This window comes from Lissotriton vulgaris, chromosome 4_1 (genome assembly GCF_964263255.1).
Source record: "Lissotriton vulgaris chromosome 4_1, aLisVul1.2, whole genome shotgun sequence".
Classification (NCBI taxonomy): domain Eukaryota; kingdom Metazoa; phylum Chordata; class Amphibia; order Caudata; family Salamandridae; genus Lissotriton; species Lissotriton vulgaris.
Window position 1 is genome coordinate 1,550,041,970 of NC_141691.1, and position 22,000 is coordinate 1,550,063,969.

General features: G+C 48.4%; 1 pseudogene; it reads left to right on the forward strand.

The window, feature by feature from the left end:
* LOC147724227 (uncharacterized) overlaps positions 1 to 18,401 on the forward strand; it is a 41,321-nt pseudogene extending 22,920 nt beyond the window's left edge.
* The last annotated feature ends 3,599 nt before the right edge of the window (positions 18,402 to 22,000 follow it).

Below are 22,000 nucleotides of genomic sequence, written 5' to 3' on the forward strand. Positions count from 1 at the left end.
TAAACAATGTGTTTTATTTTTCAAATACTGTTCACCCTGGAAATTCAGAACATATTAATATGGTCTTTTGCACTTGATACACCTTAAAAAAAGAACACTGAGGGCTAGTTGCCGGTACTTAACAGAACATAACAGCTGTCTGAGCCTGTGGTTCAGGAAGTGTCCATCTTTAAAGAAAAAAAGTTTCGCAAGCCTAATTTACTTTCCACATGGCTCCGAACTGGAATAAATTCTCAGACCATTTGGTGCTATGCAGCAGCCCAGTGAGATGATTTATGAGGCTATGGGAAAAGCAACCTCTCTAGCAGAGGTGGAGTGCAGCACCCTGCACCTCCCCAGTATAATAAATGCAACTTGTTGAGAATACAGGGGATACACCTAAACCAGCTTCATAAAGCTTTAAGTCAAACACTGGGGAGTAGCTGTTGCTGTCCATTTACATAACAAACGGGAAAGGAGAGGTGGAGTAACACAGAGAGCATGGGTGGAAGAGATGTGTGGGATAGAGCATGAACACGCATGCACTCCCATGGGGAGCCCTGAGGAAAAAATAGTTCCTCAATGTCAAGCTGTGGAAGGATACAAATCCCCTCAATAAAAATGAATGTAAAGAAGCAATGGTCCGTGGGAGGGAGAATCACAAGAGGAGGAAGGAAAACTATTGCATAAGAAGCAAATATATTAGATTGATAAGAAAGCTAAACTATGATCAGCTGTGGGCCTCCTGTAGGTTTTGGTATTCTCCACAACAGGTCTGTCGACGACAGTAGGCCCTACCTAAAAGTGTGACATGAATCTTTCATGAGAGGAGATTGCCATGTTTTCACAACTTGGCTACCTTTCTAAAATGTGTGCCTTACTTCTCAAAGTACACCTAAACTGTTGTTGTTATCTTTACCTTGAAGGTTGAACTAGTCTCTATAGTCTAGTGGCCCTGGAAGCACACACTTTTAAAGAACTCAAAAGTAGCATTATTTGGTGTAATGTACAGATAGATCCTAGTTTACACATATAGGAGAGTAAGTGAGAGTGACTGAGAGTAAGAGGGAACGTGAGTGAGAAAGAGGGAATGTCAGTGCGAGAGAGAGTAAAGGAGTGAGAGAGAGTTTGCTTGAGATTAAGAGTAAGTGAGTGAATGTAAGTGAGCATGAGTAACAGTGTGTATCTGAATATGCAACACATATGAATCTGGAGGTACTTTTTGGCTTAAGAGACACCTATTCAAAATGCTGGTGGATTAGATGCAATTCTTAGTATATAGCACACCCATGGCAAAAACTAGAGATGGCAAACTGGGTATAATTCTTGGAATAAGGGAAACCCATAGTAAAATGTTATTGCTGAAATATTGGAAATAATTCTAGGCATAAGAGACTCCTGCAGCTAAAGGGTGCACTTGTACATGGGAGGTAATTCTTAGTATAATGGGTACCTGAGGCAAAATGTTGGCACTGGCACACTAGAGGTGATTCGTGGCATATGCAAAATGCTGATACTGCTTAATGATTTACAAAAAGGGGGGTGGTGATGAACAGAGTGTCTGAGTTAAACAGACCACTCTTACCCAGTCCAAAGATCAGGGCTTGATCCATCACCGTTATTTATCTCACTGCCCCATCCCAGCTCAGAACCTGGCTATATGCAAATCAGTCTGTCCCTGGCCCAGTGCATCATGGGAACAGGGCAGACTAAACTACCAAGCCAATTCTTCACCAGAAAGGAGACAAGCTACCGGGGACCGGTTTCTGGCATTTCAGCCTTCTTCGGCCCGGCTTGCTTGAATCCTGATGGAGCAGTGAGAAAGGGACTCATGTCTGAGTATACCCTGCCACACCTATAGTGGCCAAAAACGATTTACAAAAAGGGGGTGGTGATGAACAGAGTGTCTGAGTTAAACAGACCACTCTTACCCAGTCCAAAGATCAGGGCTTGATCCATCACCGTTATTTATCTCACTGCCCCATCCCAGCTCAGAACCTGGCTATATGCAAATCAGTCTGTCCCTGGCCCAGTGCATCATGGGAACAGGGCAGACTAAACTACCAAGCCAATTCTTCACCAGAAAGGAGACAAGCTACTGCTTAATGGACATACTTCTTGTCATAAGGGGGCATCCAAGCATCATCGTTCTTCAGCTCACTTTGCCACCCCAGTTCAGACACAGCTATATGCAAATCAGTCTTGACCCTGTGCCTCATGGGAACAGTCCAGTCTGAACTACCAAGCCATGTCTTCCCTGGACCGGAAAATAGCATCCTGGAACCGGTATCGAGCTAACAGCCCTCATCAGCCAAGCTAGCTTGAATCCAGTGTCAAAGTGACCAAGGGACCCACGTCTGGGCATGCAAAGCAAAACACAAAATATAACACTATGTCAGTGAAGAGATCAGCTACACATTTATCCAGTGCTGCATTGGGGACATATAGGTTCACTAACAACAGCTGCCTACCCTTGATTTCCATATTTAATAGTAATAATCTCCTTTCAAATTCCACTTGATTCTCAGAATTGTGACTTGTATATAATGACAACTTTGTTTGGTTTAGCCAGACCTGCTATGGGTAGGCTTTGTTTCGCATACAGAATTGTCTGCTCTAATCAAGAGTGTTTATTAATTGAATGTCAGTTTACATTTAAAGTAATTCCAAGTATGCTGACATTTGTTTGGCGACTTAATGTTTGTCACATTTTATTGTACTAACTTGGAGCCAGTTAGGAAAACTGAATGGCACTTCTAAAAGTGCATCTAAAAAGATCATCATAAAACACGTCCAAAATTAGCCCAGATTGAAAATGTTCAGCTCCCCTCAACCCCACTCCTTAACCCACAGCAGAACAACTCCATGGTCAAAATGTCCAACCTCTTATTGAGTTTTGGGTCTTCTTGGTGCACCTATAAATTAGGGATATAATACCTGACTCTCTCTTGATAGACAAAGTTTCCATAGTTCCTACAGAGGTACTCCTCCTTCCCCTAGAACTATTCAAATCTCCATATTATATTAAATGTGTTGACAGCAATCAGACGCGAACCAGGCCTCTTTATATTGATGAGCCTCATGGCTCATGTTCCTTTGCACTGCTGTCATGTAAAATAGTGAATTGGTAACTGGATGATACTATTATTCAAATTTCTGTTTAACTTGTACTGAATACAAGAAGTGCTTTGAATACAATTTTCTTGGTTGAAGAACAATGATATTATATTATTTGTTTTCATGTACATATTAAGAATAGTTTGATTAACATACCTGTTAAAGTTAATGTGAAAAAATTGAAACCTTAGGGACTAGACAGAGCATCTCACAGACCTGGGTGATCCCAGGTCTTTTAATGTATGCAACAAGGACCCCCTGAAAAATAGTTTATACAATTCCTAGGGCAGGGAAAATTCATAACTGGAAAATAACAACCTAGGCAATTATTTCGAGGCTTGTCTAGATAATACTAGCTAGGAGACTTAAAAAATCCAAAAAGTTCAGTCCAAAATTTTATTGTCACAGTATCAAACTCATCATAAAATGCATATTTTTAAAAAATTGTATCAACATACAATGTCAGACTGATCAATACATCATATCAAGGACACAATAACAGTAAAATAAAATTTAAAAAAACAGTGGCAAAAAAGATAAATTCGACGCGCGTTTCGGCGGACCAGCGCCTTCTTCAGGAGTAGCCACTAATGACCTGAATTAAAAATAGGTTAAAAGAAATCTATTTATTACCAATATACATTTTATCCAACATGATTTTAAACATAGTTCACATTTTAACACAAATCAATTATCACCCAAAACAAGATTCTAATCATATGACAACAACAGGACTCAAAATGTAACATTTTGGATTATTCATATGCTCCCATTTCGTGGACAAGCCAGACTTTTCTACATATTAAGTCTATAAAGATAGTGTACTTCATGTGCTCGATGTGACCAAGAATACTTACTAATCGGACACTAACAGGTATCCAGACCCTCAATGGATATTGGATTTTATCCAGTTCAATTTGATAATAAAGTAATCTATAAGGGATGGAAAAAATTCCAGGTTGTAAGACTGGTTCAAAGATGAGTAATCAGCCTATACAGACAACTTCTATAACCACTTACTTCAAGTTTCTATCGGTCAGGAACCATTACACGTCATGTTATAAAATCTCGAATTCACAGATGTTATAAAATCTCGAATTCACAGATGTGTTGATTCTTAAAAAAGGTAAGTAGTAGATTCAAATCACTAAAGAAAACAAATAAGGATGAAACTAATTATTCACTGAGTTAATATAAATTCATGGTTTTAAACTCAAAACCACATTTAATTCGATTAATAATGATAAAAATCTCATTATGATCGCAGGCCTTGACAGAGTGATTTATAGCAAAGGGGTCCGGGCTGTACCCCTCAGTGAGACAGCACGCCAACTTAGTAATATTGTTGCAAAAGTGTTTAAGAATCTGTAGTTTATTCATTGATCAATCGGGTGTGCGGGTCTACACACTCACAGAGCAGTATTGTCAATCCTAACCACACTATAAGTACTAAAAATATGCTACATATACACATTCTACAGCATCTCTTTATATAGTTTTGTTTTGGTTTCTCAGCAGCTCTATTATCAGACATTTTTAGATCAATGAGATCTCTACCCTTGATGGAACAAGGTTTCATACGTACAGAAACTTGCTTAAACTCAATCCTCTCGAAATAACATGTAACTAATTAATCAACATGTTTTGTTTTACTAAAATTACATTACACGCCATTTCTAGTAAGATGGGGAAGCTTGTCTATGTGCTTTTACTAACAGTAACCTGAGTGTCCTAAAATGACCGCCGGAAACGCAGGAAACTTTCTGCGCATGCGTCCGCTACAGCAACGTGGTGTGACGTCTTTCGCTTCTGATGGGAATTCCTTGCATCTGCGCACTAGTGCCAAGATGGCTGCTTCATGCTGTCACATACTAATTCACATGCTCTTGCTTGTATTAACACTTGTGTGTTTAGCTTAACTACTAATGCTATAGTTAAAAGAAAGTAATGGGGTTAGAGTAGAGATAAGTGGTATACAGTGCATTCATTTATTTTTGTAGTCTAATGTGTCTCTCCTTGACTTCATTAATAGCTCATATTTGGGCCTGAGGGTGACATGAACAGCCATATTGAATCCGCTCTGCGCATGTGCTAAGAACTCTGAGAGACCTCGAGCAGTGACATTGAACTGCTGCCAGTGACTGTCTTTCCGGCAACGAGCCTGGCAACCACAACCCATAACCTGGGAAAGAAAGACAATTTGCAACTTTATTAAACGTTGTATAATAAAATTAAATATATTGATGGGTGGAATAAAAACATGGGAAAATAAATTATGGGCGGGAACATTGATAAACTATATTGAATTGAAATGATCTCATCTTAGTATGGTGTGATGACCTCTCCTCGTCTTGCTGACCAATCAAATGAAGGGAACACAGGGTAAACTAAGGTAGCCTAAGATAGATGATTTTTCCGACTTGTCACAGAACTGTCACTGACCCAACGTATGCTGAAGGAGAATCGAGAGCAGAGGTGCTGGCGGAGCACTCTGTCAGAATAATCGAGGTGTGCTGAGGGAGAAGTAATGATTACCCAGTCGGGGTACCAAATTGCCGTGGAGAGGGGTGTGAAGCTGTGGAGGTTACCTGTCCTGATCTGCACCTGTCCTGTCCCATTGGCACCTGATTAGTTGGGAGTCTTTCTTTGTCCCAGCCCATGGCCAGCATTGGCCCTCACACCATTCTAGGTAAATATAATTCATGTGGTATGTCCTTGGGCTATTTCCATTTCTCACCCTTCCCATGTACCAATGTCTAATGGTGTTACTATAATTTCCTACAGACTCTATGTCTTATTAATTATATTCTTACTTGTAAAATTTCTGGTCACTCTGTTCTGGCCCCTGACTCATCAAAATTTTGCATAGATAAAGTGCTTAAACTTCTCCCGAGTCTCGGGTAATTACAGGAAAGGTACATTTTTAAATTGCTACCTAGTATGCTTACTCCCTTTTCGATCCCTAGGACTTATAGCATAGGTGACAAAGGTTTGGTAAGTCATGATGTACAGGTATAATTCCTCGGTAAATAAAAATCCTGATAGGCAGTAAGTAGAAGCCGGATTACAGGTTCAAAGGTGTGAATGTTTATGGGCCCAGGTGAGTATGATTAATTGAGCTGGTAATCCCGCACACCATCAGTATTTATTCTGGTAGCACAGCGACGGTTAGGGTTTAGTTAAAGATAGGTAGTTAGTTGCATATTGATTATTAATTGATTTTATGTATTAACCAAAACCCGTTTTTATTGTTATTCGTTTGTCTTGAGATCCCCGGGGATATTGAATAGCGGGTGGTAAATGGAAGCCACACTGCAGTGAGGTTACTTGCCTTGATGAAGTAAGTGCGGAAAAGTAAGGCAAAACTTGACGCACTCGTTAAGGATTATTTTCTTGTATAAAAGTGAGAGTGATCGACAGCAAAGGAGTTCAGTGGTGAAACTTTCGTCTTATATCACCCTGAAAGGGTAAGTCTGAAGGAGTAAAAGGTTCTTTTTTGCTTGAGTGAAGAGTAAGCGGAAGGTTGTTTAACTCGTAATGCATGCAAAGTAGACGGAAAAAGTTTTACTCGTTGTGAAAGAAATTGTCTTTTCTTTAAATTTAGCGGTATTTGTATGTGGCATTTAGATCCAGCAATCCTAGGAAATCGTCCAGATAGAAAAATATTTCGGTTTTGCCCGATAACAAAGTATTAGAGAAAGACCATATAACATGTACGGAGAAAAGAGGAAGATGACTTTTATGCAGAAAATCAAGTATTACTTAAAAAAGATAGACCACGAGAGAAATAATTATTATTCCACCACCAAAAATGCCTTCATCATATATGACGATAGAAAGAGGCTACCACAGTTGTGTATGGTTAAAAAATTGGATAGAGTACACAAAGGAAGATGGTATATTAGTATTTCCAGAACATGGTACATTTAATGGTAGAATATTACCCAATTTATGAACTTGCATGAATGAATTAAACCCCAGACCAAGATTATTGCAGTATGAAGCTTTAGAAGAGTGGGAGATAAAGGCTTTTGTGCGAGATAGATCTCGAGGTGATAGAAATTTTTGCAGATTTTATCCCAGATTTCCAAAAGAAACTTGAGATAAGCAGATGAAACAATGGAGACAGTCTATGCTAGTGGAAGAATTATATCTTGTCATTACCACAGAAGAACCAACTGGAAGTAACAGTACTGAGAAAACAAAACATTTAGGGCCAGATGTAGGTAGCCAAATACCGGTCGGTAATGGCCGAATACCGACCGGTATTTGGAATTTGAGATGTAGGAGGCAAAAAAATTCTGAACGGGTAAATAAGAGTCGGTAATCTACCGAATCGGTATTTACTGAATCGGTATTTACTGAGTTCTTATTTACCGAACCGGTAAATAAGAAATGGTCAAAAATGTCCATCGGGATGTAGGAAACCCAAAAAAATACCGAATTCCATGAAATTCGGTATTTAAGAGTCGGTATTTACCATGGATTGAAAGCAGGTGGTAACCAGGTGCAGGATATAAAAGAAGGTCCCAAAATGCAACATTGCAACCAGAATGGCGGCATTCTACGTCATAGCAAGGTGGCTACGGCTACAGGCAGCAGGAGAGAGGGTATGGAGAAGGTAGGAGCAGGTCTACAGGCAGAGGATAGCGCTCTTCCAACTGACTGAGCCAGAGATACTGCAGAGGTACAGGCTACACCCCAGAACCATCCTGGACTTGATTGGGGACCTCCACCCACACCTGAACCACCCAACACCAAGTGCGGCAGCCATCCCACCCCATGTGCAGGTGCTGTGTAGCCTACACCTGCTTGCCTCTGGGAGCTACCAGAGTGTCATAGCTGCAGTTGGTGGTGTGTCCCAGAGGCCATGATGCAGAGAATGCATCATTACATCCGATTCCCTGACACACCTGCAGAACTTGCCAAGACCAAAACTGATTTATATCAACTGGCACACTTCCCTCACGTGATAGGCTGCATAGATGGCACCCACATTCCACTCTGTCCACCTGCAGCCACTGAACACATGTACAGGAACCGTAAGTCAACGCACTCCATCAATGTGCAGGTGATATGCAATGCTGGCAACATCATTACAGACATTGTGTCTAAATTCCCTGGGAGTACCCACGACTCGTACATATTCCAGAACAGTGGGATATACACACGCCTTGTTGCTGGAGAGTTTGGGGATGGATACCTGCTAGGTAAATAACTGTGACACACCCTGATAGTCATAGCAGATGAATGTATCATGAGTATGTAACTAAAACTAATGGGCCTTTCATTTCAACCTAGGCGATAGTGCATAAGCCCGGCGGTCCCTTGTGCTCACACCCTACCTCAATCCAACTACCAGGAGTGAGAGGCGTTATAATGTGGCTCACAGGTCTACTCGCAACGTAGTGGAGCGCACATTTGGACTTCTCAAGAGCAGGTTCCGCTGCCCCCACAAGAGTGGAGGTGCACGGCAGTATACTCCCATCCTGTGCTGCAAGATGATAGCAACCTGTGCCATGTTGCACAATCTTGCCACCAAGGAAGGCACAGATGTGGAGCTCACACATCACGAGGATATTGATGATGACAAATAACAGGCAGAGCCCCATGCAACAGGAGCAGCAGCAACAGATGGGAGATTGAGATGGACAGAGATCACACGTCGATATTTCTAAGTAAGTAAGGAGACACAGACAGGCGTTGTATGTGAAGTATGTAGTTTAATTGTCACTACAGCATGTTAAAGATTCAACACCATGGTCCTACAATGTCTGTGTCCATGACAGGGTGGTTGCAGTTCTCCTCACTGTGGCCTGTCCTGTGGGTTGAGGCCATTTTTAATGTTTACGCCCACGCACTACAGTGCAGGATGCACGAGGCTGGGTCTCAACACTTCCGGTGGTGCCTGGGTCTGAAATTTGGCGCCTGCCGGCCGCTCCTACATATCTCAGGGACAGGAGTGCTGGAGCCACTCCTGCTGGTGGACTCTTCAGTTTCATCGACACCTATGTCTCCAGCAGTGCCTGCCTGGTTTGTGAGCATCTGCTCCATGGCAGAGGTGACTCTCCCCATCCCCCTTGACAAATCTGTGCAGCAGTGCACAATTGCATCCTGCATGGCGACAAAACGCCAGCACAGCAGTGAGGTTGATCTGGCAAAGCGGTTCAGGGCTTTTGACTGCTGCCGCATACACTGGCGCTCCCTGCGCCGCTCTGAGTGGTCTCTATCCAATTTGTCACAGAGAACACTCATGTACTGTGTGATGTCTGTCATCCCCTTTGCAATTGACTGCATGCTCTCAGCCATGTTGCCAATTCCATGGTCAATGTTAGGAGTCCTAACTTTACTACTACTAAATTGAGAAAAATCCTAATTTTAAGACTTTCGGTATTCACAGAAGGCATTTAGGAGTCCTAAAGTTAGGAGTCCTAGCTTTGCTACTACTAAATTGAGAAAAATCCAAATTTTAAGACTTTCGGTATTCACAGAAGGCATTTAGGAGTCCTAAAGTTAGGAGTCCTAACTTCTGTGAATACCGAAATGAGTAAGTTAATTCTGCGAATACCAAAAGTAGTAAGTGCTGTTTACCGAAAATTTGGGTGAATGCCAAAAGTAGTAAGTTCATTCTGTGAATACGAAAAGTAGTAAGTGCAATCTATGAATACCAAAACAGTTGTAAATTTGGAAAGGGGCGACCACTCGGTCCCCCCGAACGTATGGTTGGGTGCCCCGATCCTCCCGGGAAACCATTTTGGGCGCGGGGCGTGTCTCGGCTGGTATGCCCGAAGCGGCGTAGCCGGGGCGCGCCTTTTCCCACTCAAGAGGGGTTGTCCAAGACACCTACACCGATGGCCACGCCCGGTAGGCGTACCGGAGGAGGGTACACGCCCTCCCACAGAGGAATAAATAGAGCGGGAATCCGAAGAAGCGTCCTCTTGTTCCTGTGCTCTGAAGGCTGCACCCACTCGTTGCTCGTGAGCCCTCGACGGAACAAGCAGCAATTTTGAGAACTTGTAATTCTTGTGTTTCTCTTTCAGTGACTTAAAGGCGAAGAATCCAGGACCGTGTTGATCAACTCGGAGCGGATAATCGAAACCATGGCAAAAAGGCAGGAAAGGGTTCCGAGACAGATAAGGTGCTACGCATGTTGGTGAACCGGATGGCTGGCATGGAGCGAAAAATCGGACAACTCCCAGCGATCGGTCGAGGTTTGGCGGACGTCAAAAAGCAACTGGCTGCACTAAACAATCCTGGTAAACCTAAGAAGCCCCCGGTCACTCCTGTCACACCAGCTAACGATCCGTTACCAATCCCAGACGCGGGTCAACCGATCCCGGTTGTGATTACGCCCGCTAACGATGAGGATATGCCTCCTGAATTGGCCACCCAGTTAGCCGCATGGCTCAATAAGAAGGCAGGGGGTGCTACGGCGCCCGGAGACACGGCCGAAGAGGCCAAGTTACTAATCCAGCAGTTGCGGCAGTCGCGAGATGCCGCGAAGGCGAATCTTCCTCTTGTTTCCCCACAGGTGACACCGGGAGGTCCGGCAGTTGGTCTCGAGAAAACGGCGGGAACAACGACCGAACCGGGTAAGCTCGCTTTGCCAATGGCGGGGGAGGGCTCATTAGCCTCAAGGCGGGAGAGGGTGGCACAACACATCCCTATTGCCACAAAAGAATTGATATGGGGAGACAAGTATGTCAATATGTTTTCGTTATTAACTGACCATCGCGAAATGGAATATGCTAAAACCCAGAAAGATTTGTGGCACCCGAGCGTCTGGCGCGCCAAGATGGCGGAGTTCAGGGTGGATGAGACGATAACGAATTGGGCGAAGGCCTTTGCAATATTTACTGCAGTTATGGGGGGACGTAAGCCCGAGGTATTAACTGAACTGTCTTGTTATCAAACTCGTATAATGGATTTTTATGCAATGTATGAGGGGGAGGAATGGAAAGGTTATGACATGAAATTCCGAAAAGCGAACAAATATGATGCCTCTCTGACATGGGACTGCCTCGAATCAGTCTCTTGGCATAAGCAGCTCCTGCCGGGGGCGGCAGGTACATCCTCGCCAGGCGGGAGTGGGTCGGGGGTTTCCCGCCAAAGGCCCGCGGTGCCCTTTCGAGCAGGCGCCGGTGGCGATCACCAGCCGAAAACCGGCGGGAATGGTGGAAAGTGGGGGGTCTGTTGGGGCTTCAATCGAGGCAACTGTAACAGACCACAAGGGACATGTAGGTTCAAACATGTGTGTGCGGGCTGTGGGAATTCCTCACACCCGGAGAGTTCATGTAGATCGAAAAATAACGGGGCGGGGGGAAAGGGAGGGTCCAAGCAGGACTGAGGTAGATCGTTGTGACCAATTGCCTACACCCGTTGATCTCATGGCTATGACTCCTTGGTTAAACAAATACCCTGATCATGTCTCCGCTGGGGTGTTGAGGAAGGGATTCTTGAACGGCTTCCACATCCCGGCGAGGGATTTTCGAGGGGAATCCTTTGTAAGAACCAGTTATCTGCGCAACATAATCCAATTGTGGTAGAGAGAAAAATTGCGAAAGAAGTCAGTTTGGGGCGAGTGGCGGGGCCTTTTCAGCGCCCACCAGTGGCGGATTTCATCTGTTCCCCGTTAGGTGTGGTCCCGAAGAAGGACCCGGGGGAGTTTAGGCTTATCCATAAACTGTCAGCTCCAAGGGGTTTCTCGGTGAACGAGGCCATTGACCCAGAAGTCTGTTCGGTGCGGTACGCATCATTCGATGATGCCGTCGCCATGTTAAATCGCCTGGGCCCCGGGGCGCTGATGGCGAAATCAGATATTGAATCAGCATTCCGGTTGCTCCCGGTACACCCACAGGATCAGCGTTTGCTAGGTTTTGTATTCCAAGGGAGTTATTACATGGATAAATGCATGCCGATGGGTTGCTCCATTTCTTGTGCCTATTTTGAAAAATTCAGCTGTTTTTTAGAGTGGGCATTCACCGAGGCCTCAGGGCATAGACATGTTATGCATTATCTAGATGACTTCCTGTTCTTGGGAGCAGCCGGCGACACGAAATGTGCGCAGGCGCTACATGACTTTTGCATCCTCATGAGGGATTTTGGAGTCCCATTGGCACCAGGTAAGACGGTTGGACCATCTACTTCACTCGAGTTTCTGGGAATTGAGCTAGATTCTGTGGAGGGATGTTTCCGTTTGCCGGTGGGAAAGGTAGCCAAATTTAGGGCTTCCCTGAAGCTTTGCCTTAGTAAGGAGAAAGTGACCCTGCACCAGTTACAGCAAACAGTGGGTCAGCTTAACTTTGCCTTGAGAGTTATACCAATGGCCCGCCCCTTTTCACGCTCTATTGCACAAGCTATGGTTGGTCTCAAAGAAGGACACCACCGCACGAGACTGTCTGCAGAGGTTCGCCAGGATATGCGCATTTGGATGGCATTTCTGGCGGACTTCAATGGTCGAGTGGTATGGAGCAAGCTGCCAGCATCGTCAGACGAGCTGGGTTCGTGGACTGATTCGGCGGGGAGCGTGGGATTTGGCGCCATTTTTGGTAACCGATGGTCGGCGCAAACATGGCCGGCGTGTTGGCACTCCAGTGGTCTCACAAGTAACATTGGGTTCCTGGAGCTATTCCCTATGTTTGTTGCTCTGATGGCATGGCCAGACGATTTCAGAGACCGCTCTGTGGTATTTTGGTCTGATAATATGACTGTGGTCGAATGCATTAACAAACAGGCAGCACGCTGCAAATGGATCTTGAGATTGTTGAAAGAAGTCGTGCTGCTTTGCATGAGACTGAATGTACAGTTCAGGGCGAAACATGTGCCGGGCGTACTGAATCATGCAGCTGATGCACTCTCTCGTTCACATATGCAGGCGTTCACGGGTTATCTACCTACAGCGGACCTAGTGGCGGCACCATTCCCCGAAGCGCTCTGGCTAATCGGTGCCCTGGATTACAAGACCTCGTGGCAGCAAGCTTAGCCCCCAGGACGAGGAAAGCATACGAAGGAGCGTTTCGTTCCTATTGCACATTTTTGGGTCTGACAGGGAGTCAGAACTGGGGTCAGGAGGAATCCTTCCTGGGGTTCTTGGTAGCTCTACACAGAGAAGGCCGATCAGCGGCAACGGCCAATAGGCACAGGGCGGCCATTTTATTCATGGCGCAGGTGCATGGCATAAAAGACCCAACAAGTTCCTTTTTGGCGAAAAAAGCCCTTCGCGGCTGGCAGCGCCTTGAGGGTCACAAGCAAGATGAGAGGCGCCCGATTGGCTTGGAAAGGTTGTCCCTGCTCATGGCGAAACTAATCGAGACATGCTCCTCCCAATTCGAAGCAGTTCTGTTCCGGGCGGCTTTCACATTAGCATTCCATGGGGCTATGCGGGTGAGCGAACTGGTCGCAAGGAATAAGAAAGACGTTGAGGGAGGCTTGTGCAGGGATCACATCCTAATTAGGGGTGATTCGATGGTAGTCACGATAGCCAGGTCCAAGACCGACCAGGGGGCTACGGGACATAGTGTTGTTGTGCAGCGCATGCGAGGGTCCCCCACGTGCCTGATAATGTGTATAGAGGAATACTTGGCACTGAGGGCGGCTACATGGGGGGGGGAGTTTGCTGAGGCACAGGGATGGCACCCCGCTGACGAGATTTCAGTTCCAGAGGGTGTTAGCACTGACAATCGCTGCCGCGGGCATGGACCCGTGTGATTTTGTGACCCACTCCTTTAGGATAGGGGCTGCTACTTAGGCTACAGCCAGGGGTCAGAGTGCGGATGAAGTGAAACAGTTGGGACGATGGTCCTCGAATTGCTTCAGAAGGTATGTGCGATTGCACATGTTGTAAAGTCAAGTGACATGCACTCACGCTTCTTGTCTTTTGTTTGAATTACAGTTTCGCGAGCCTGTCACGCGGGGCGGAATTTGCAGTCGACCCAGCACCAGGAGACCAGCGGTCAAGGAGCACTGACTGGAGAGAGAGTGGTATGGGTCGTGGGCCACTCATAAGTGAGGCGCGCCGGGGACGTATTCAAAGCAGGTGACGCGACTCGCGCAGCTGGGGAAAACAGGTACAGAGTGACCTTCCATGGGAAGGGCGGGCTCTGTATTGACCAATTCGAGTCATTTGTTGAGGGTCTCTTAGGGCGGCAAAGGTCACCGCCATCTGTAGTCATAGTACACCTGGAGGGCAATGACTTGGTGACACTGGGTAGACGAGTGTTGTTTGAGCAAGTGTTGTCTGCTGTTAGCTGGTTGGCAAAAAGAATCCCGGGGTGCACGATTGCCTGGTCCCACATGATTCCCAGGAAAGTTTGGCGGGGGGGCCTTTCAGTGTCAGCACTGAACCATTCGGTGAAGAAGGTAAACAACAAAATTGGTAGATTGTTTCGCTCTGCGCAGTTGCATAGTATTCCTCATGGGTGTATTCGGGGTGATCACATGTATCTGAATGATGGGGTTCACCTGTCCCGGGAGGGGAATGTTTTACTCATAGGAGACTTTGTAGCATCGCTAAGGGGTTTGAGGAAGCATGACCTTTAGGAGGAGTTGGGGGGGCCGGATAGCCGGTCAACTATCCGGCCTGTGGCGGTAAGGTCATGATCGGTGAGCAGTAATTTCAAGGTCCCTAGAGGGGGGCGCCACCCACTATGGATGGGAGCGCCCGGGTGGAGGCGGCCATTGGCCCCTCCCATGGGGAGGCGGCACCCACTAAGGATGGGTCGCCTAAGGGGAGACGGCCATAGGCCCCTTCCAGGGGAGGAGGCGGCTATATGCCCCTCCTACTAATTTCCCGGGGGCCGGATATCCGCGACGGCGGATAGAGAGTGTGGGGATGGGGGCCCAACAAAACAGAATCCTGAACAAGGTCAGATTAGTATAGAAGAACCCATCCAGGCAGAAACATCAACTGTAATAAGGCCTTGACAAGGTCAGATAGAGAGGATACCTGAAGATGACGCAAATCAAATTGTGCCACAACTCAAAGAAAACAAAAGAACATCTAAAGAATCTGAAAGCACAGTGCCAGCTAAAAGACTCAGAAAGGGTGATGCTTGGCCTGGTTTTGTTAAAAGACTGAAATATCGCCTAGTCACAATAAATGAAGAACCTGAACAAGTGGATGAAGTAACAAGTCAAATTGAACCATTGACAAGTAAACAAAGAAGAAGACCACACTTGAAAAGACTAAACAATAAATTCAAGGGTCCTGAATGGACTTACGTAATTCTTGAAGAATTTGAGAATCTGGAAATCAGTGATGAAAGTGATGAAAGTGTGGAATAATTGATTGCTGATCAGTTTTTCGAAGAAGTGAGACCAACTTGAGATAAATTCAGTTATATTCTGTGCAAAGTTTCCAAAGAGGGGCTAAGGCTCCTTATTCAAAATGGCTAATGCTAGAGTTACTGGAAACTCGAAAAGAAATTGTATAAAGACATGCTGTAAAATATGCATATGCAGTGTATTGATAGTGCTTATGACATGGCTAGGACTGACAATAGCAATTCCTTACTTGATGACTGGTAATAAACAGAACGACACTAGTATACATGGAAAGGTAGCAAACCTTAAACAAGGCAGAGTAGATTTAGAAGCACCAGAAGAGATTGAATTACTTCATAGTAGAAATAGAAATGAGACGGATCTGAATGTGTTTGCTAATCTATTAGTACACTATGTAGAGACAATGCAAGTTAGTGATTGCTATGTCTGTATGATATTACCGACATCAGTAGCAGAAGGAGTTACTTACCATCATTTACCACTGACATATGGTATTTCATGTAGTATTTTAACTAGTTTGTTTATTAGAACTGGAAATTTACAGTATTATTTACAGTTACAGTATTATTATTCTAATATAGATTTCATTTTTTCTGAAATTTCTATATGCAGAAAATTGAATCCTGTCCTTAGCAGTAGAGATTCACAGTTTATGGGTGAATATTTTCTAACAATGAAAGCAATAGATATAGCTGAAGCACACAAAGACAATTTACCTTGTAGATTACATTGGGGCGTGGCCAAGCAGCATGGCCGACAGGACGTGAGCTCCGCCAGCTACCGTCCTGTGGACCCTTTTATCCTTTAATTAGATCCTGCTTGGACTCTTTTTATCCAGCTTTAAACACCCGAAGCTTCCCTCGTGCTGGGGGAGCCCCCGCACTGAGGTGGCGACTCGTGAAACCCCCGTAAACTGACCTGGTGATACTGAGGAGCGCTGAGGGCTCCGGAGCAACCTACCGGAGCGCTGCGGAGGAGGCGGCCCGCTCGTACGAGGCTTCTACCCGGCCCAGAGTCGAGCCCAGGATTGGCGGAGCCTTCCTTGATTGCAACAGCATCTGACGGGCGCTGGTGAGTGGCTGGGTGACTCCGGCCGGCCTCGGTGAACTGGCGGCCCTTGCGCCCGGTGGAAAGGAGTCGCGGCGATCACCCCTCCTCTGGACGCTGCAGTGGAGCGGAGCCTCGCAATGGGTGAGCGCCCCTGCGGTGGGCTTCTGTCTGCTCTCTGGGGGCCCGGGGGGCTGTGGCACGACCTGAGGCGAATTGAACTGCTGGGCATCGGGGAGTGGACGCAGCCGGATCGCCACCCCTCCCCCACTGGCCGCCATCTTGTCCTTCACCCGAGGCGCTTGTCTCTCTGCGCCCCGGGAACACACTGGCTGCAGGCCTGCTGACCGGAGCTAAGCTGCCACCGGACTCACACTGCGAGGGGATGCCCCTGGTGCCTTGGAGATCGCGCTGCTGCTTTAGGAGGTGACGGACGTCGCTCCGGGCGCCCGCCTCGGCGCAGGGGCTCTGCCATTGGCCTCAACCGGATTCCTTCAGATCCTGCCGCCTGTTCCGGCGGGTGGATTGTACGTCACTGGACGCTCCATCAAGGGGAGTTCTCCGGAGAGCTGGACTGTGGTACGCGGGGTGGGCTGCCTCTCTGCCCCTGCTTGGCCCGACTACAAATCGGCTCTGTGTGATAACATCCTGAGTTGCACCTGCTCGGAGCTACCTGGTGGAGAGCTTAAATCACCTGGCATTTCAAACTTCAGGACGTCCCTGCACTGAGTGCCTAGCCGGGGGTGGCTGGGGGGAACCCTCTGTGGCGCATCGCAAATGGTGTGTGACTTTCTCCTCCAGATGGCGACACGCAAGGATAGGTCCTCGAGGTCTTCCCAGCCTAATACCATTATGCAGTATACTAAGCCGCGCCTGCCATCGCAGAGGATTACTCGCCAGACTGGTCCAGAGGACGGTGGAGATGGTCCAGTAAAGCCGACCCGGGCGGAGTTATTAAAGGCCATACAGGGATCCCATTCCGCCCTCAAGAGACAGATAGAGACTCTCTCCATAGATGTTAATCTGCTGCGAACAGATCTCCGAAAGGTCACGGACAAGGTCACAGACGCTGAAGGTAATATCACTCAGCTGCAGGGGGAGGTGGCCTCTTGCAGAAGTCGGTCGCACACCTTACAGCCTCTACACGAGCTCTGGAGAGAAGGGCAGTGGACGCGGAAGGGAGGGCCCATCGCAGCAACATCAGGGTCCTGGGAGTGCGGGAGCGACTGGAGGTGGGCAATGCAGAGCGCTTCCTAGAGACCTGGATCCGCACCCATCTGTGTCCGCAAGGCCTGTCCAGTGTTTTTGTCCTTGAACGGGTGCATAGGGCTCTGGTGCCCCCTCTGCGCCCGGGTGAACCTCCAAGGGCTCTAATTGCAAAGATCCTAAAATACAAAGACAGTGACTGTATTCTGAGGGCGGCGAGGGAAGCGGAGTCCCTCACAATCGAAAACAGCCGAGTGTCCATATACCCTGATTACACACAACAAGTGCAGGAGCAGCGGAAGTCCTACCTGGGAGTTAAACAAAAACTCCGGGAGATGAAGATTCAATACATGCTCTTCTACCCGGCCAAACTCAAGGTAATCTCCCAGGGCCGGGCGCACTTCTTTGAATCCCCGGCGGAGGTGTGGGAGTGGCTGGAGATAAGGGGGGACGATCTGTCCCCCAGTGAACGTGGTGGTCCCCGTGAGTCGTGGGGGACCCGTCCCCAGCGACGGCGTCGGTGCAGAGGGAGATGCCGATCTGGATCGCGGGGTTCTCTGGAGCCCCGGGTTTCGGTGGGAGCTGATGGTGCTCTCCGCATGGGATTGTCGTCGGCGGGAGCCGTTCCAGAATCTCCTACAGCATCCGCCCCTGGAGAGATCTTGGTTCCGGATACCCTGCAAGACACTATACCCGGTACGGATTCTATGGCCCCGGTGATCCCTGAAACTGGCCTTTCCAAGCCACGGATGGAGGAGGCTCCAGCCTGAGGTACTGTCTTGTTAATGTTTTAATGTCCTTGGTGGGCCTTCTGATCGTACATTGCTGGCTCACTGATGCTTTTAACTTGTACTGGGAGTCCTTGGATGGCTGGGTGGAACGGAGGACTTGCATTCCGCTGGACAGAGGTATGAGGGGTGGGATCCGCATTTCCTGGACGGAGGACCGAGCCGATCTGAGGCTGATAACAGCAGACATGCCTAGAGATTGTCTTGCGAAGCTGGGTCCCCTTGGGGAGCTGGGTGGGTGGAATTGGTTGGGTTGTGTGTGAGTGTGTGTTGAGCGGGTGAATGGGGTGGCTGTGTACGTCCTGGCACTGGCAGGGGAAGGGCGGGGTAGCATGTTTGGTTGTTGCTGTCCTTATGCTCGCGGGTGGGGGGGGCAGTGTTGTTGAGGGGTTTCTAAGTTGGGGGGGGTTTGGAGGGTGGACTGGGGAGGGTGCGGAAAGAGTTACTGGCATCAAGTATATTGTGATTCAGGTTTCTGTGTGGCTGACTGGGTGGACTATTCCTCCCGGTCCGTCTGGTGTTTGGGCCCCGGGGTGGCAGGTCGCAATGTATGCATTAAATGGCCCGTTTGGGCACAGTCTTCAACCAAGGGTTTTAAATTCTTAACTTGGAACATGCGCGGTTTGGGTACTTGCACCAAGAGACACAGGGTCCTCTCCTTCCTTAAACGGCATGGGGTCTCCGTGGCATGCCTTCAGGAGACCCATTTTGATGAGGAGGGCGCTCAGCGGCTATCCAAGAAGTGGAGCGGCCAGATGTTCCATTCCTCCTTCTCCACGTATGCCAGGGGCGTCCTTATTTGGGTGGCACCTGGGACTCCCTGTGCTGTCCAATATGTTGAGGCAGACATTGAAGGCAGGTGTCTGCTTTTGCGGATCAAGCTGGATGACAGGGAAATCTTACTCTTGAAGTCCTATGCACCGAATATTGCTGATCCGACCTTTTTCTCCCACCTTCAGGATCTTGTTGCTTCTGAGGTAGATGCCCCCTTCCTCTGGCTTGGGGATTTCAATTGCGTTTTGGACCCCGAAATGGACAGACACCCCCCTCGGTCTGGCACGAAGCCGCGTATGACGGCGCGCCTTCAGGAAGTCATGCACAACTTGGGGGCTGTGGATGTGTGGCGCGTGAGTCACCCTACACAGAGACTGTTTACTTGCCATACCCCGACTCACTGGACACATAGCAGATTGGACCGCGTCCTTGAGGACAATCTTCCCCCATCTCTCACTTTGACGGTCACACACCAGGCCCGCTTTCTGTCGGATCATGACCCGGTAACATGCATGGCTCAGTGGGCTGACCACGCTGCCCGTCCCCATACCTGGCGAATGCCGATTGACATCCTCCAAGACCAGGTGGGAAGGGAACATGTGGCGACTGCCCTGTCGGACTACATAGATTTGAACTGGGAGAGTGGTGACATACCCTACTCCACCAGGTGGGAAGCCCTGAAGGCGGTGATACGCGGAGCCTGCATGGGCCTCACATATGCGGTGCGGAAACAGCTACTCTCTGACTTGCATGATGCTGAGAGCGTGCTTCGATTCTGTCAGTCTCGGCCGGATCCTGACACTTCGGATCGGATGGCGGAGAAGACGGCCCAGGTGTCTGTGCATGACATTCTCACTCGCCTTGATAAATACACCTTAGGTCAATACAGACAGCGCCTCCACCGAGAGGGTGACAAATCTGGCCGCCTGCTGGCCTGGATTCTTCTAAGGGAGTTCGCACCTGAGAGGATAGTTGCCCTACGGGCCCCGTCCGGGAATGTGATGCACTCGGAGTCTGCTATTCTCGAGGTCCTTCGATCCCATCTGGAGACCGTGTATGCTGCTGACCCCTCGATCACGGAGGCTTCCTACCGGCCCTATCTCCAAGACTTGGATCTCCGGGCCCTTTAGGGGGAAATGGCGGAGGAACTGGATGCTGGCTTAACTCTTCAGGAGATCAGAGTGGCATTGGCCGCCCTGCCACGGGCTAAGACCCCAGGTGGGGATGGTTTCCCGCCTGAATTTTACCATTCGTTCGGTGGAGTCCTAGCCCCCCTCTTGTTGCAGGTCTATAACGAAGCCCTGGAGGCTGGCGTTCTCCCACCTACTATGAACCAGGGAGAGGTCTGCATGATCCTGAAGCCGGGTGGGGTTGGTTTTGATCCCGCAGCATTCCGGCCCATCACCCTGATCAACACAGATGCAAAGATCCTCACTAAACTATTGGCTACTTGCTTAGCCCCCCATATGGCCACCTGATCCACCCAGGCCAATGTGGGTTCCTCCCTGGCCGTAACACGGCGATGAACCTGAGGCGTCTGAACCATATCCTCCATGAGGTGCGTGGGAGGGAGGACTCACACGTACTGGTCTCCATTGATCTAGCTAAAGCCTTTGACACGGTTAACTGGGGGTATTTATTAGAAGTGCTCCAGAGGACGGGGTTCGGGATCGGTGTTCTGCAATTGGATCCGAGTGCTCTATGGGGCGCCCCGGGCTAGAGTCCGACTTGGATCGGCCCGCTCTGAGGAGTGGCCCCTCGGGAGGGGCACCCCCCAGGGGTGCCCTCTCTCCCCGCTCCTGTTTGCCCTGGCAATAGAGCCCTTGGCGGTCTCCGCGTGCACTGAGTTGGAGCAGTGGGGCATTAAGGTGGGCGTGACCACAAACGTGATCTCCCTCTACGCTGACGACGCTCTATTCTACTTGACGGCTCCCAGCGATTCGCTGCCCGCTTTGATGCAGATTTTGGACCGCTTTGGCGCAGCCTCTGGACTGCGCATCAATCCAGGAAAATTGTTGATTTTCCCACTGGCCGGCTGTGCTGCCGACCCGAATATTGTCCCTCCGTGTCTAGGGTTGAGGCTATCTTGGCATTCAGGTGGCCTTGACCGATGAGCACCTTCTAGCCCGCAACGCCAACCGAGTGCTTAAGACCCTTCACCAGTCTGTGTCCTTCTGGAACACACTCCCTCTCTCCCTTATGGGACGTTTGGCGATCGCCAAGATGGTGATGCTTCCCAGGATGCTGTATATCTTGCAAAATACCTTGTGTCCGCTTCCCCCTTGGATATTTCGAACACTCGACTCGGTGCTCACTTCTCTGCTTTGGGCGGGCGGGCGTAGCAGAGTAGCTCTGTGGTCCGGAGTTGGGAGGAGGGGGGTCTGGAGGCTCCGAGCTTTGACCTCTATTACTATGCAGCAAAGCTTTTGCCAGCTGCACAGTGGTTCGCTGATGTGGACAATTGGGAACTACAACTACTGACGGGCAGAGCTAATGAGAAGGCTCTGAGAGAGGCTCTGATGCAGGGAAGAGGAGCAGATGAAACCTTGCCATATGTGGTGCGACACACAGCGGGAGTCTGGCAGCGGTTTGTCGAAAGGATATTGAGGCGAGCCCCTTTCCATAGGGAGCTGCCAGTGTGGATTTTGGCTCCGGTGCTCCGAATGGAAGAGAATGTGTCCTATCAGGAGTGGCGGAACGGAGGCTGTGAGACTCTAGCGGACCTCTATCCAGATGACACCTTTGTGTCCTTTGAACGGGCCACGGAGTCCTTCGAATTGGGCAGGGGGTAATATCTGCATTATAGA